At 41.1% G+C, this 16,347-nt stretch overlaps 1 protein-coding gene across 14 annotated transcripts in view; it reads left to right on the top strand.

Annotated features, from left to right (window-relative positions):
• Positions 1–16,347, top strand: part of DLGAP1 (DLG associated protein 1) — a 793,561-nt gene that overhangs the window by 539,699 nt on the left and 237,515 nt on the right. The gene's annotated exons all lie outside the window — the stretch shown is intronic.

The following is a 16,347-nucleotide window of genomic DNA, read 5'->3' as shown; positions in this document are numbered from 1 at the left end:
CCCAAAGTACATTTTTTAGATAAATAAGGCTGATAGGGTTCTAACATAGGTATATTTTTCTGGGTAGGAAAAGGATGCATTTGGTTTCATTTCCTGCCGGTGTCCTAATCCTTCGCTACATCAGCAATGCTACCAAGATCGGAACACTGATTTTAATGTTTCGTACTTTAATTGACTAGAGTTCTCCTGTGTATCTACTTGGTTTGAAATTTGGGTGACAGTATATTTTCAGCTCAGCCCTATTTTAATGCTTATCCTAGACTCCGTGGAATCATATGACAGCAGGTTTAAGGTAACATCAACCACTTCTTATTGTTGGCAGGTTGGTACAGACAATTATTAAACTGGTCTGTAAGATCAAGTGAAATGCACTCAAAATCATCTTTATGTTCATTTTTGTAACCACAGTGCCTGTCACATAGCAGGCACTCAATAACTAGCTGATAAAAGAATGATGGGAGAGCACATAATTAGAAGGATGAAAAAAAGAAATCTCCATATGCAATCAGAAAAAACTCTTTCTAGCCATATTTAAGGTTTCCATTGAATTAATTTCGGTCACTAAAATGTAAAATTCAGGTGAGATGCCCTTATACATCCAATGATTGTTACTTGTTCCAAAAGTATATGTGTGAGAAAGAAGAATAAGTTACAGGAAGTCCTCGTAACAAAAAAAAAAAGTGCCTTTCTTATGTAATGGAAATGGTAAAAGTGGCATTAGAGTTCTGCTTCTTTCTCCAAAGGATATTTTTTAAAAGCACCCACAAATGTCATCCCATCTATTTTTAAGCAAAGTGCTGCTGGATAAACAGCTGATTCGTCTAAACTCAATGGGGAAATTCAACTTTAAGTAAGCTGTTTTATCTCATTGAAAATAAGTGGCACAGACTGATACAGAACATACGGGTCTTCGCATATGATTATATGTGCATTTTCCTAACTTTAAATATCAAATTCTAACCCAAGCTGAAAAAATAGGAAAGCAAAATGTCTTTAATAATAGTTCTTAAAAGATTCTAATTTATGATTCTCCTACTCAACTTTCATCAATTTCCAGTTAAATTGTGTTCCTTAGATTATCTTTGCCAGTGATGGAATAGAACCTACAGATTGAGATCATGTAAAGATGACAGAAATTCTAAAAAACAAACTTGTATGCTTATAAATTTGTGGTCTTTCCACAGATTTTATTTTTTAAAGAAAAGTGGGTTTGGAGGTTTTCCCACAGAATTCATATTTTAATAAGACTAATACAGGTTCATGCTGGAAAAATACAAACAGTGCAGAATGGTACAGAGTGAAAAGTCAGCCCCTGTTTCCCAGTCTCCCACCACCACTTCCTGAAGAGCACCACCACTGCTATCGTTTTAACATTTTCCTTCTCATATTTCTCACAGATATTCAAACTCAAAAATATATGCATATATATGTGTGTATATATTACAAATAGTATTCAGCATGTGGCCATTCTACTTTATAAAACATACAGTTGACCCTTGGACAACGTGGGGGTTGGGGCACCAACCCTCCACGAAGAAGAAAATTTGCATACAATTTATAGTCAGCTCTCCCTCTGGGTGGTCCCTCCATATCTGAGGTTCCAGATCTTTGGACTCAACCGGCTTCCCTGGTGGCTCAGTGGTAAAGAATCTGCCTGCCAATGCAGGAGATGTGGGTTCAATCCCTGGGTCAGGAAGATCCCCTGGAGAGGGAAAGGGCAACCCACTCCAGCATTCTTGCCTGGGAAATCCCATGGATAGAGGAGCCTGGCAAGCTATAGTCCGTGGGGTTGCAAAAGAGTTGGACACGACTTAGCAACTAAACAACAAATCACAATCATGTAGTTCTCTAACATTTACTATTGAAAAGAATCCGCATATAAGTGGATCCATGCAGTTCAAACCCACGTTGCTCAAAGGTTCAACTGTGTGGGTCTTCTCTCTGTTAGTAGAGAGATCCACCCTGTTTTTTTGTTAGGAGCTATGAGATGCTTCATTACATAGGAGTGTTCATTCATTTAGCAAACGTTTAATGCTCATATACCATATGCTGGGCACACTTCCAAACATTGAGAGTACAGAATTGGACAAAACAAAATCCCTGCCTTCAAGAAGATCAAATTCTACATATTGAGGAGCTAGCATATTTACATGCACAGATTAATTCCTTAATCTGTCTCCAGAATATACAAACAGCTCATTATCAAAAACACTAACAACCCAACTGAAAAGTGGGCAGAAGGTCTAAATAGACTTTTCTCCAAAGAAGACATACAGAAGGGCAGAAAACACATGAAAAGATGCTCCACGTCACTAATTATTAGAGAAATACAAATTAAAACTACAATGAGGTTATCATCTCACACCTGTCAGGATGGCCATCAACAAAAAGTCTACAAACAATAAATGATAGGGTGTGGAGAAAAGGGAATCATATTATTAGTGGGAATGTAAATTGGCACACCACTATGGAGAACAGTATGGAGGTTCCTTAAAAAACTAAAAATAGAACTACCATATGACCCAGTAATCCTACTCCTGGGCATATATCCAGAGAAAGCCATAATGCTAAAAGATACATGTACCCCAATGTTCATGACAGTGCTATTTACAATAGCTAAGACACAGAAGCAACCTAAATGTCCATTGACAGGGGAATGGATAAATAAGATGTGGAACACACATACAATGGCATGTTACTCAGCCATTAAAAAAAAAATGAATGAAATAATGCCATTTGCAGTAACCTGAATGGACCTAGAGATTGTCATATTAAGTGAAGTAAGTCACACAGAGAAAGAAAAGTACCATATGATATCATTTATATGTAGAATCTAAAAAAATGCTCCAAATGAACTTATTACAAAACAGAAACAGACTCACAGACTTCGAAAATAAACTTATGATTACCAAAAGGGAAAGGAGAAAAGAGAAAAATTAGGAGTTTTGGATTAACATAAACACACTTATCATATATAAAATAGATCATCAACAAGGACCTACTATAACAGCACAGGGAACTCTACTCAGTATTCTGCATTAACCAAATGGGAAATGAATCTCAAAAAGAATGGATATATGTGTATGTATAACACAATCACTTTGTATACCTGAAACTAACACAACATTGTAAATCAACTATCCTCCAATAAAAAATGAAATTAAAATACGTGGAAAGAAACATCATTCATTATCACACTTTTAACTTTTTACAAATGCTGCCATAATGAACTGCCCATTAATCTTTAATTCATCAGTTGAAGGTATTGCAGATATTATTTTTATACATTCAGCCTTTCAGTCAGTGCTTTCTTTATGTCATCAACCAAGAAATGGGCTGTCAATTTTTCATTGTTAATTAATATAATACAATTATAGAATTTGTCCAGATTCTATCTTTTATAAATCTACATCCTCAACCTTGGGCTCAGTCGCTAAGTCATGTGTGACCCTATGTGACTCCGTGGACTGTAGCCCACCAGGCTCCTCTGTCCAAAGGATTTCCCAGGCAAGAATACTGGAGTGGGTTGCCATTTCCTTCTTCATCAAGTACCTTGAAAGATATTAAAATTTTATCTGAATTGAATCTTCCTGGATTAGCCTAGGTTAATGCTTCAGACGGGAAGCAGGTTAGAGGCCCTAGTTTCTCTCTACTATGATTGAGTCTACATGCTAGAAAGTTCTGATTTAAACATTTCATGATACCCAAATGCCTCCCAGACACAATTTTTATGTCTCCTTTTTGTTTCCATAACACAAGAACAAAAGAAGGATGTTTTGTAGATAAAAACAAATAAATGTATTTCTCTATAGAAAAGTCAAGAAAAGTATACCTCCTGCAAAACTGAGCAGAAAAATCAATTGTTACTTATGTGATTCTTGTTCGAAAAGCCATCCTAAAACACCCAATAGGGAAAACTACTTCTGGGTTTCTATTGCCTCTGTGCCCTGTATTATGCATTACAACTGAAGTCAGGTCAAAATTTATATCTAGAAGCACTTTGAACCAAAGAAGAAAAGAAATATTCCCTTTTCTGCCTCTTCCTGCCCCACAAGGTCCTACCAAGCCCCCCCAAATATTCTCTTGTTTGAGACTTCTTGCAGTGATATTGGAACATTTGACTAGTTTGGCTAGAAACTAGGAAGCCACTTAATTTTCTTTCTTATTTAAGAACTATGTCCTCTTTAAAAAAAAAAAAATTATCTGTGGACATCTTCACACAAAAGAGTTTATTTTGTTTTGTTTTCTGTCCAAGTCTGTCTCAGGGGGAGAAATAAAATAATTACTTTTTGCCAAATGGAATATCATAAGTGGAGCTTAATTTAACACTTTTCTATTAATTCAAAAATTTTTTCCTCTGCACAAACAATTGCAAACTTGAGTGGGAGGTGAAGTGCCCACTCATACAGCGGCAATGAGGTGTACATGAATTACAGAGAGCCAGCGTTGTTACTAGGAAGAAGCTTGACTATCTGAAGAACCCAAATCAGGTCAGTTTGACTTATTATCAAAAACGTAAAGATAGGGAATAAACCTCCCCCCCCCAAAAAAAGTCTTTCTCAATTGAAACATATCTGCATTTTTACTGTCTATAGGAGTTCACAACTTCTGTATTGGAAAAACACCATCGTTGAATATGAAATGTGGGTCTGTGTCCACGTATGCACATGAGACAATTCTAAAGACTGAATTCCAGTCAATATTTAGGGATAGAAGGAATCATGGGATGTGCCATTAGCAAAGACTTTTCTACAAAGATAAATCATTCATCATCTTGAGTAAGATTCTTACTCATGACAGTTTTTATCATAAAAGGTTGCCGTGGTCGAGGTTCATGATTCAGTGCTTGACAGGTGACATGTATCTATTGTTATAAGCCAATTCCACTTTCACGTCTCTATTTGCTGTGTTTCATTGGCATAGATTCCTTTGAGTGAAACAAATCATGGCATAAGCTTTACAAAAATATAAGTTCTCAAAGACTGCATTTTGTTGTGATTTTTCCCATCTACACATAGAAGCTACCCTCCGCTTTTGTCCTTTGCATATCCATAGAGGAAGATCAAAACAGTTTTGCAAATTGTGAAAAGAACTCATGGAGATGAATCATTTTCTCATTTTGTTGAGTTCAGAGGATAAGTAGTTGCAGTATGACAAGGCTGAAACCACACAGATCCAAGAGAAGAGATCTGAATTCTAGCCAGTTCTGTCACTTATTAGCTGTATAAACTATAATTTACATTTTGGGTTTCAGTTTCTTCATTTGTAAATGAAGCATGAAGCATTTATCAAGCATGATGTGAGTAGATGTTTGTCTGAAGAGAAGGAATTGAATTTGACAAACCGAGTAATATACTCAGGTTTTTCTATCAGCAGACATTCTGCAATCTTCTGGGCTTCCCAGTTGATGCGAGTGGTAAAGAATCTCTGCAATGCAGAAGACGTGGGTTCAATCCTTGGGTTGGGAAGATCCCCTGGAGTAGGAAGTGGCAACCCACTCCAGCATTCTTGCCTGGAGAATCCCATGGATAGAGGAGCCTGGTGGACTACAGTCCATGGGGCCACAGGGAGACTACTGAGCGACTGAGCACCCTGCAATCTTTAAAATGCTAATATGAACGGCAACTCTAAGAAAACTGCAAAGTAGAGAGCACCTCCCAAACCTCCTCCATCCTTGGAACCCTCTTCCATAGTACATTTCTAAGGATGAATGATCCACAGAATGTGCTTTGGAATATACCAGGAGAGACAAGAGTTTTAGGGTGAGTCCTTTTGGCTGGTCCTGCCATGGTTGGGTGATGAAGCTCTTTGGTCTAACAGTATTCCGTTGACCCTGCTATGGTTGCAGTTCCCTGAAGACCACAGAAACAGCCAACTGCCACTCCCTGGAAACCACCAAAGACTGTCTCCTGGATGCTAGTTATAAATCCAATCCCCCAAACCTACCACCGTGATACTACACCCCCCACCAGCTCCTGCACGCATAGCGCCCCCCATCTCCGCACATCAGATGGCAGACTGCTTCCCTGTCATTTGTAGAGGAGAATCCAGGAATGAAGGTTCCCACACTCACATTCCCACTGATCCAAAACTCAGGTGTAACTCAGGTGATACAATCAAAGATTTCATGAGCACTTTTGTCTCCCTTTATTTTAATTTTATTGGGTAGTCTGCTTGGAACTGGAAATGTAGGCATAAATAAGAGTCTCTGAAAAAAAAAAAAAAGAGTCTCTGCAGAGGAATGACATCTTCCCTCCTCTCTAGTTGCTTACAGATGGGTGGGTGAGACGGATTTGTAAATGAGTGAGTTTAAAATATAGCGATAGTGTTACATTAGTAGTATGTGCATGTTGTTAAGGTAAATTGTTTTTTTAGGTGAGCTCTACATTTGTTTTATGAAGGCAGGTCATTATAGAATTCTTGGGTTTGTTTTGTTTTTTTTGGCTGCCCTACTAGGCATGTGGGATCTTAGCTCCCCAACCAGGGATCAAACCCATGCCCCCTCTTTGGGAGTTCAGCGTCTTAACCTCTGGACAGACAGGGTAGTCTCAATGGTCTTTCAGAATGCAGAAATCTCTGAGATTCCTTTTTATTCCATGTGGTATGATATGTAGCTTTTCCTCTACATTTGCCAACAAGAAACAAATATATCACAAATGACCCCCTTGCCCTTAAAAAGCTTGTTAAGTAAATTCACATGCGTGGCAGGCGCTCTGCTAAGCACTGAGTGAAAAGTCCACACAGTCGAAGCTCCCTCTGCTTCGACCACCTCTGTGGGACTCCTGAGCGTCCCTTGTGGGTCAAGGAGCTGATACTTACCTGTAGGTTTTGACCCAAACTAACTCCTAGAGAACGAACAGAGCATATACAGCTCATGCCTAAAGAGAGCCTGCCTATCAACCCATGGTGTGGGGCCCTGTCTGCCCCTGGACCACTGCCCCAGAAGCCATCATTCAAGTTCCCACCTCTTCTGATGCTTGGTTCTGAGTGCCCACCTGCCTAAGCTGGGGACCCAGTTATTTAGTCAAATACTAATCAAGGTGTTGCTGGGAAGGAAGTATGTGAATTAATATCTACAATCAGTTGACTAAGGACAGAAGTTTACCCCTGAAAGTGCAGGTGGGCCTTGTCTAATCAGGTGAAAGGCCTAAGAGAGAAATTCTTCTTCAGGAGCAGAAGGAACTCTGCCTGCAGACAGCAGTGTCAGCTCTGGCATGAGTGTCCAGCCTGCCCGTCATGTGTAGGCTATCCACAAGGCCATGTGCCAGTTCGTTCAAAGAAATATCGAGTGATTCTGTTCTGCTCTGAGAAAGTTGACTGATCCATCATCCCTTACACAGAGGTCTCTTGAGAGCCCCCAAGTGCACTGACCATCACACCCCAAAGCCCTCCCACCCTCAGGCTAAAGGATCCTTGGAACTATCCCACAGTCTATCAGGGTTCAACTCTATCATGAATTAAATAAGCCGTAGGGGTTGGCCCCCCATGGGAACTTAACCATCACTTACCACATGATCTCCATACGAAAATATCTTCTGAATTCCAAAGGACAAGTTTTTACTTAATAGACATTATCTCTATAAGTTCATATCATCTTTATTCTTACTGTAAATCCCTGAGTACATGTTTCTGTCCTCATATTTGAGAATTGTTGTGATTGTTCAGTCACTAAGTCATGTCTGATGCTTTTCAGGGAGCACACCAGGCTTCCCTGACCTTCACTGTCTCCTAGAGTTTGCTCAAATCCATGTCCATTGAGTCAGTGATGCTATCTAACCATCTCATCCTCTGCCACCCTCTTCTTTTGCTTGAATCATGAACCTAACATTCCAGTTTCCTATGCAATATTGTTATTTACAGCATCAGACTTTCACCATCAGACACATCCACAACTGAGCATCATTTCTGCTTTTTTCACCACCAGACACATCCACAACTGAGCATCATTTCTGCTTTGGCCCAACAGCTTCATTCTTTCTGAAGCTATTTGTAATTGCCCTCTGCTCTTCCCCAGTAGCATACTGGACACCTTCTGCCCTGGGGGGCCCATCTTCCAGTGTCCTATCTTTGTGCCTTTTCATACTATTTATGGGGTTCTCACATCAAGAATACCAGAGTGGTTTGCACTCCCTCCTCCCAGGGACCACGTTTCGTCAGAACTCTTCTCCATGACCTGTCCGTCTTGGGTAGCCCCACATGGCATGGCTTATAGCTTCATTAAGTTACACAAGCCCCTTTGCCACAGCAAAACTGTGATCCACAAAGGATGTCTTTGAGAATACTGGGGTTAAAAGAGACTAAGGTCGCTGGACTAAAATCACACTTGCTAAGTAGTATAGTTGGATTTGAACCCAGGTTTACCTGATTCCAGACTCCGTACTACGTTCATTGCACTATGATTCTTCCCTATAAATGAAAAACTGTATGGTGGCAAAATATTCCATTTTCTTCTGTGCCACGTTTGTAGCTGTGCTGGGTGGAGAAGCATTTAGACATTACCTAACATTTATTCAGAGCTTACTATGTACCAGTAGCTTATTTTAAACATTCCTTTGGGAATTCCCTGATTGTCTAGTGGTTAGGACTCTGCACTTTCACTACAAGGGGCATGGGTTCAATTCCTGGTCAGGCAACTAAGATCACAAAAGGTATGCAGCATGGCCAAAATAATTGTTTTAATCTTAAACATACAGATAGATCCTAGAGAAGGGATAGGCTACCCACTCTAGTATTCTTGCCTGGAGAATCCCCATGGACAGAGGTGCCTGGGGTCTACAGTGCATGGCGTTGCAAAGAGTCAGACACAACTGAGTGACGAAGCACAACACAGCCTATAGATACACAGATAGATAGATTCCTTTAATGAAACATTTAGGTTGAATTATATATCATTTCTATATTTGGACACTTCAAGATTCTAAAACATGTCATTCCTAATTATTTTTTGCCCCAGCCAATATATTTTGGTCATAGATATTTAATGAGTTTTTCTCTCTTGTTCTTAAATGACAGAGATTTCACACTGACATCAAGTACCGTATCAATTAGAACAAAAAGACAGGATTGTTGTAAGGCGAATGAAAGTGTTTTAATTTATTTATTTTAGTGTTTAAAAATGTTTGAATCCCACAGCTTCTGGTCCTCAGAGGTTGATATAGAATACCATGCAAATACCTTTTCGTCTTGTTAATGGTTTCCTTCACCATGCAAAACTTTGAAGTTTGACTGGGTCCCATTTGCTTACTTTTGGTTTTGTTTTCCTTTCTTGAGGAAACAGATCCAAAATAATTATTGCTAAGACAGTGTCAGAGTGTACTGCCTGGGTTTTCTTCTAGGAGTTTTGTGTGTTACATTTCGAGGTGCAAACTACTAGGTATAAAATACCTACGTGTACACGGGTGTAACATACAGCTTAGGGAATACAGCCAATATTTCATAACTTTACATGAAGTACAATCTATAAAACTATGGAATTGCTATTTGTACATCTGAAACTAATATAACATTATAAGTCAAGTATATATCAAATTTTTTAAAAAACATGCAAATACGTTCAAGCATCAGGCTGCATATTCTCACTCTTCTCATATGGTACTAACCCAGCTGATGGCCTGACCTTCTAATTAGGCATCTCCAACCCTGGTCATTGTGTCCTCTGACTCTCAGCTATAGGGGCCAATCAGAAAGACACTTCTGTTTGTCCTTATTTCTAAAGTTAGGGAGCCACTGAAAAATGTTCTTCTACAAAAACACAATCAGCAAATGGAAAGGTAACTAAGAGTCAGAGTACTTGATTCAAGGAGTCTTACTTCAGGGTCTCATAGCTATCTATCCAACAAGCAAGCATGTCTTAAGCATTTACTGTATAGAAGGTGCTTTGGGAGAAATGAAGATGGATCACAGTGTCTCTGATGAATAATGAGCATGGTGGGCTGTATACTGGATGGTCTAAAAAAGCAGTGTTTTTCAAACCAGCAGCTGCAACCAGTTAGTGATTGGTGAAATCAATCCAGTAGGTCACAAATAACATTATTTTTAATTAAATAGAATACAATAGAAGAAAGTAGGAAAGGAGAGAGAGTACGTGACACGCAGAGAGGTTAAGCAGTTCTTCTTTGAGTGGTGTATGTGCTTGCACTGGTTTCCAAAGTAAGATGTACTTCTTACTGTGAAACATAGTCAAAAACTGTTTAAAAGCTCCTGCTTTAGAGAGAGAGAAAAGAAAACAAAAGCCTTGGGCTCAAGAAGCTTGCAGCTTGCTGGGAAGATAAAGCTAATTAATGAACACAGAACTCTAGATAAAAGAGCTCATGACTCAGGGCTAAAATCAATCTTGCTGATTTTGCATCCCCCATGGGATTGTTAGTGTGTTAGTGTTAGTTGCTCAGTCGTGTCTAACTCTTTGTAGCCCCATGGACTGTAGCCTGCTAGGCTCCTCCATCCATCGGATTTTCCAGGCAGGAATACTGGGGTGGGTTGCCATTTCCTTCTCCAGGGGATCTTCCCATCAGGGATCAAACCCAGATCTCCCACACTGCAGGCAGATTCTTTACCATCTGAGCCACCCATGGGATTATGACCAGGGGAAAAACCACCATGACTGTTCATTACTCCTACGTCCTCCTCGAACTCTGGACTCTCAGATTCCTGGACCACACCTCGGGGACCCATCTCAAATGTCCTGCTTGTTCCTCTCTGGTTCCTGAGGTTTCATCAGTGCCCAGTGGGCACTTCTCTATTCTGCATGGGTCACCTCATCATTCTCAGAGCTTTAAATATCATGGGAATGCCCATATTTGGTTTTCCAGCCACATTGTCCGAACTCCCAGGCTTGCGTACTCAGGTCCCCTTTCAACCTCTCCACTGAGATGTCTCCTGGGAGACATCTGAATATTCCAACTGAATACATCCCCAGATGAACTCCTAATCTTTTTCCCCCATCTGCACATCCCTTAGGCCACCTCATCTCAGCTAATGGGAATTCAATCCATCCACTGATGAGGCCAAAACCCTTGGAGTATTCGTAACTCACTTTCTCGATGAGACCTTTCGTGACCATGCACACCCCTCAATACTGCACAGCCTGCCAGGCTCCCTCTTCCACAGGCACCCTCTGGTCCCCTCCCCTGCTTCCTGTTTCTCCATAGCACACATTCATAACTCCTCCTACCCTCAATCCCATATCCAAATCATCATTAAGAAACCTACTGGTAGGCTTCCCTGTTGGCTCAGTGGTAAAGAATCTGGCTGCCAATGCAAGAGATACAGGTTCAATCCCTTTTCCAGGAAGACCCCACATGCCACAGAGCAACTGAGCCGGGCACCACAACTGTTGAGCCTGTGCTCTAGAGCCTGCGAACTGTAACTACTGAAGCCCACATGCCATATAACCCATGCTCAGCAACAAGAGAAGCCACCACAATGAGAAGCCAACGCATTGCAACAAAGAGCCCTCGCTGGCCACAGCTAGAGAAAAGCCTGCACAGCAAGGAAGACCCAGCACAGCCAGAAAGAAGTAAAAGTATTTAAAAAAAAAAAAAAACACCACCAGCCCTATCTTATCTTCTCCCTATCACCACACCCGCCTCTACCTCCACTGTAGCCTGGATCAATGCATGACCCCCACACACTGTCCCTCCGACCCTATCAGCCCATACCCTCCTCTAGCTATTCTCAACCAACACCTGAAGTGGTCCTTTTAAGCCAGAGGGTGTCCATCTCTCATCAAAGCCTCCAATCTCTTCCCATCTCACCCTGCGTCAAAGCCACAGTGGTCACTGTGGCCTACAAAGCCCACGTGAACTGCACCCCTCTCCTGCCTGTGGGTCATCACGCACAACTGTGCTCACCTTCCGTCTCCTCTCCCTCCACTCCACCCACCTGGCCTCCCCTCAGGACCTTCACACTTCTTTCATCCTCAAGCGCTCATCCTGCAGACCTCAGGGCTAATCCCCCAATCCTACCTGATCTTTACCCTGAGGTCCACTTTCTCGGTGAGACCTTCCATGACCATGCACACCCTTCAATACTGCATATCCTGCCAGGCTCCCTCCTTCACAGGCACCCCCTGGTCCCCTCCCCAGCTTCCTGTTTCTCCATAGCACACTCCATCTAACTTACATTTTATCTTATCAATGTCCATTTTCCTCGTTCCCCACAAAGGCAGATTATTTTTCTGTTTATACATTGCCATGTCCAGAGTGGATAAACAGCACGTATTTCACAGTAATGTGCACTGAAGAATAAACATGCATTCGATAAGTGAATGAATACTTTCACAGCATTTTGAAAAAAGTCACAGAAGAAATGGTACTTTTACCTCCAGCTTAACCACGAAGCAAAAGAAAAGAGCACCATCATAAAGTTTGCTTTAAGAAACCTTACCTCAAACCCTGCAATGAGTACTCCAGGTGGAACATGCCCTTTCAGTGGACCTTGAGCTAGTTTGGAAATCCAGGTTGAGGTAGCTGTTGGATGGATGTATCCACCACTCTTATCTGTGCACAGGCCTCAGCGACAACTCCTATTAGTTCTAGATATCTTTGCTGCCTGGAGGACGTGGGTTGAAGTACAGGCTTAAAGAGCAGATCCTCGGGAGACCATTTTCCCATCCAATGATGATGGAAGTGGAATACTTTGTGTAACACGTGTGCAAAGGACACTTAGAATATTCGATTCTTTCTAGATTCACGTAATTTGAAAGATGATGGTATCGTTATATTACAGTGAACGGTATTCAGAAGGGGAACATTCTATTTTGGCTCATTTGAATGCATTAGACTTTGAGGTGTTGTAACTGTAACTTGTAATAAAAAGTCCAAACAGCACCAAGACGGAGTACTAACCAGAAAATAGCGGTAAAAAGCAGAAAATGTCTACTTGGGTCTCTTCTTAAATCTATTGAGTTTTTTAAAAAATAGATGTCAAATAGCTAAGTGAATTATTCACAAGTGTAATAATTTATAGCCTCATGTGAGAAACTTAGTGTCCCCAAATTTATGCTAAAGAAAAATATTTGCTGAAATTCAATTCAAAACTCATAATTTTGAAGTAAAATATTAATACTGGAAATGATAGACTTGATATTTCATAGACTGTAAATGGGCTCTAACATTTGTTCCCAAGATTATCAGACTTTAAGTTCTAAGGGTGTGAGAGTTCTGAGGGTGTGGATGTGAGAGTTGGACTATAAAGAAAGCTGAACACCGAAAAATTGATGCTTTTGAACTGTGGTGTTGGAGAAGACTCTTGAGAGTCCCTTGGATTGCAAGGAGATCCAACCAGTCCATCCTAAAGGAGATCAGTCCTGAATATTCATTGGAAGGACTGATGCTGAAGCTGAAACTCCAATACTTTGGCCACCTGATGTGAAGAACTGACTCATTGGAAAAGACCCTGATGCTGGGAAAGATTGAAGGCAGGAGGAGAAGGGGACAACAGAGGACGAGATGGTTGGATGGCATCACTGACTCAATGGACATGAGTTTGAGTAAACTCTGGGATTTGGTGATGGACAGGGAGGCCTGGTGTGCTGCAGTCCATGGGGTCACAAAGAGTCAGACACGACTGAGCAACTGAACTGAACTGAAGTTCTAAGGGAAAAGATCCATGCTCCTAGCATTTGACAAGGACTGGGTTCTCCATGGGCTTCCCAGGTGCCACTAGTGGTAAAGAACCTGCCTGCCAGTGCAGGAGACTTAAGAGACATGGGTTCAATCCTTAGGTTGAGAGGATCCCTTGGAGGAGGCCATGGAAACCCACTCCAGTATTCTTGCCTGGAGAATCCCCATGGACAGAGGAGCCTGGCAAGCTACAGTCCATTGGGTTGCATAAGTCAGACATGACTGAAGTGACTTAGAAAGCACACATGGGGTTTCCATACATGCTGGGAAATTTATAAAAATTTAGCCAACACTAAAGTTCAGTTTTGATGGATGGTTTTTCTACACCTGGGCTTCTATTAACCCCCGGAGGAAGATTACTAACCTTCTACCCATATCTCTGCTTCTGAACAACAGACACAGAATTCTGGTTTACCTCAGAGGATTCAATTTATGGAACTATGTAGCACAGACACCTACACACTAGTGACTGCAAAAATAATGGAAAAAGATGATGGCTCAACTAGTCATGCCACCCAATAGACATGCCTCCAGCATGTCAGAAAGACATGTTAGCAATGAATGGATGCTTTAAAAACTAAGACAGGGCTCTACATTAGCTTATCTTCTATACAGTCAGTGAAACTAAATATAACGTATTTATTATAGACCTAAACCCTCTGTTGTTTTTATCTTGCTATTAAAATGTCTGTGTTCTTGCTCATATTTCACTAAAACTTGTAGCCAGCTATTACTGCTGGGTGATGGGCGTTCTGTGAACATTACTTTTGAAAGCCTTTTGGTTCTTTCAAGCAACTGTCACCATCTGTCATGGGTTTCAAAATGTTATAGCACTGGGGACTTCTCTGGCGGTCCAGTGGTTAAGCCTCCACACTTCCACTGCAGGGGACGTGGGTTTAATCCCTAGACAAGGAACTAAGATTCTGCACGTGCTAAGTTGCTTCAGTTATGTCCGACTCTTTGCAACCCTATGGACTGCAGCCTCCCAGGCTCCTCCATCCATGGCTAGAATACTGGAGTGGGTTGCCATGCCCTCCTCCAAGGGATCGTCCTGACCCAGGGATTGAACCTGAATCTCTGACATCTCCTGTATTGGCAGGCGAGTTCTTTACCTCTGAATGCCACTTAGCAAAAAAAGAAAAAAAAGTTATAGCATTGTATCCCCTAGCAACTTAATGCTTGAGTTTTATGTTTAATGGAAAACTACTAAGTTTTGAAACTTGCAGTCAGCAGAATGACATGATGAAAAGAGCATAGAAATTTGAGTGAGACAAATGTGGCTTTCAATTCTATGATTTACTAGCTGTAAAATTTAGAGTACGTTATTTAATAGCAGTAAGTCTCAATTTTATCATCTTTTCAATGTAATGAATAACAACACTGGAGTTTTGTATAATATTACGTGAGAGAACGTTTGTGTAGCAGGGATTATAAAATGGCTACCAGCAGGTCCTAAGGCTTATTGCTCCCCTACAGATGCACTGAAGGAGAGGAAACATCTTTGTCCCAGGTCCCTAGCCAAGGTCCAGAGGTGCTTGCTGATTGAACAGGCTGAGGCCACACACTCAGCCCTGAGACAAGCCGTAGTGCTGGAGGACATGATAAGCCAGCTCTTCTGCTACTCCTGAAACACGTGGACACATGGAGGGAGCAAGGTTTCCCCCAAGCAAAACCATGGGGATGTGACAACAAAAATCAGAAGTAGCAAACCCAGGGTCGCAAAACCCACAGACGTTCACTACAGTCGAAATACAGGGTGGGCAGTGAATAAAAATTCATTGTCCTCCCCTGTCCTCATATCATACCAGTATATACTGTATTGTAGTCACTTTCTTGCTATGGTATCACAAGGGTCTTCCCAGATCGTACCTGCTTTGACATCAAATATTGGTAATATTTTCTACCGGCTCCCAAAGAGCAGTGGCTCCTTCCCCTCCTTTGAGGGCTCACAGACCTTGCCCCTCTGTATTTCTCCTGCAGACCCATTTCCCAGTGGCATGTACTTTGCACAGATCCATTCAGCTCCAAAGAACAGTTTTACCACCAAGAAGAGGATTGATACGAACTATTGAATATAAGCCCAGTAGGCAACACAGAGGAACTAAAATATAATACTCAACCCAGCTTGATTTGTTTTAAAGCTGTTTTTACTCTTTTCTTTCATCCATCCCCAGATTTGTTGGATCCACTTAAAACTTGTCAACCCCTTTGAGACCAGACTGTGTTTTCTAAAATGTTTTTGGAGTATCTCCCTGGCACCTGCTCTGGTGCATGGTACCCTGTAGATACCTGTAAATGTTCACAGGTGAGACCGGCTCTGTAGGGTAACAGTGAGTGAATTACCATCGAAAAGCACTATTACAAAGTTCTATTCAAGGGCATCTGTGTTGTTGTATGGCAGAAAGCAACACAACACTGTTAAATTTTTTTTTAATTTTAAAAAGTAACTATAAAAAAGGTTATTTGGAAAAAGACGTGGCAAAGGGTATTAACCCTATATGTGGAGTTCTAAAAAGAAATGATACAAATGAATTTACTTGCAAAACAGAAAAGAGACTCACAGACTTAGAGAATGAACTTTTGGTCACTGCAAGGAAAGGATGAGTGGAAGAGAGAGTTAGGGAGTTTGGGATGGACATGTACACACTGCTGTATTTTAAATGGATAACCAACAGCACAGGGAACTAGTACTAATGTACAGCACTGGAAACTCTGCTCAGTGTTA

Source organism: Bos grunniens, chromosome 24 (assembly GCF_055505025.1).
Source record: "Bos grunniens cultivar Pamir isolate PY7600 chromosome 24, Bosgru_T2T1.0, whole genome shotgun sequence".
Lineage (NCBI taxonomy): Eukaryota > Metazoa > Chordata > Mammalia > Artiodactyla > Bovidae > Bos > Bos grunniens.
This window is presented reverse-complemented; position numbering and strand designations above follow the sequence as displayed.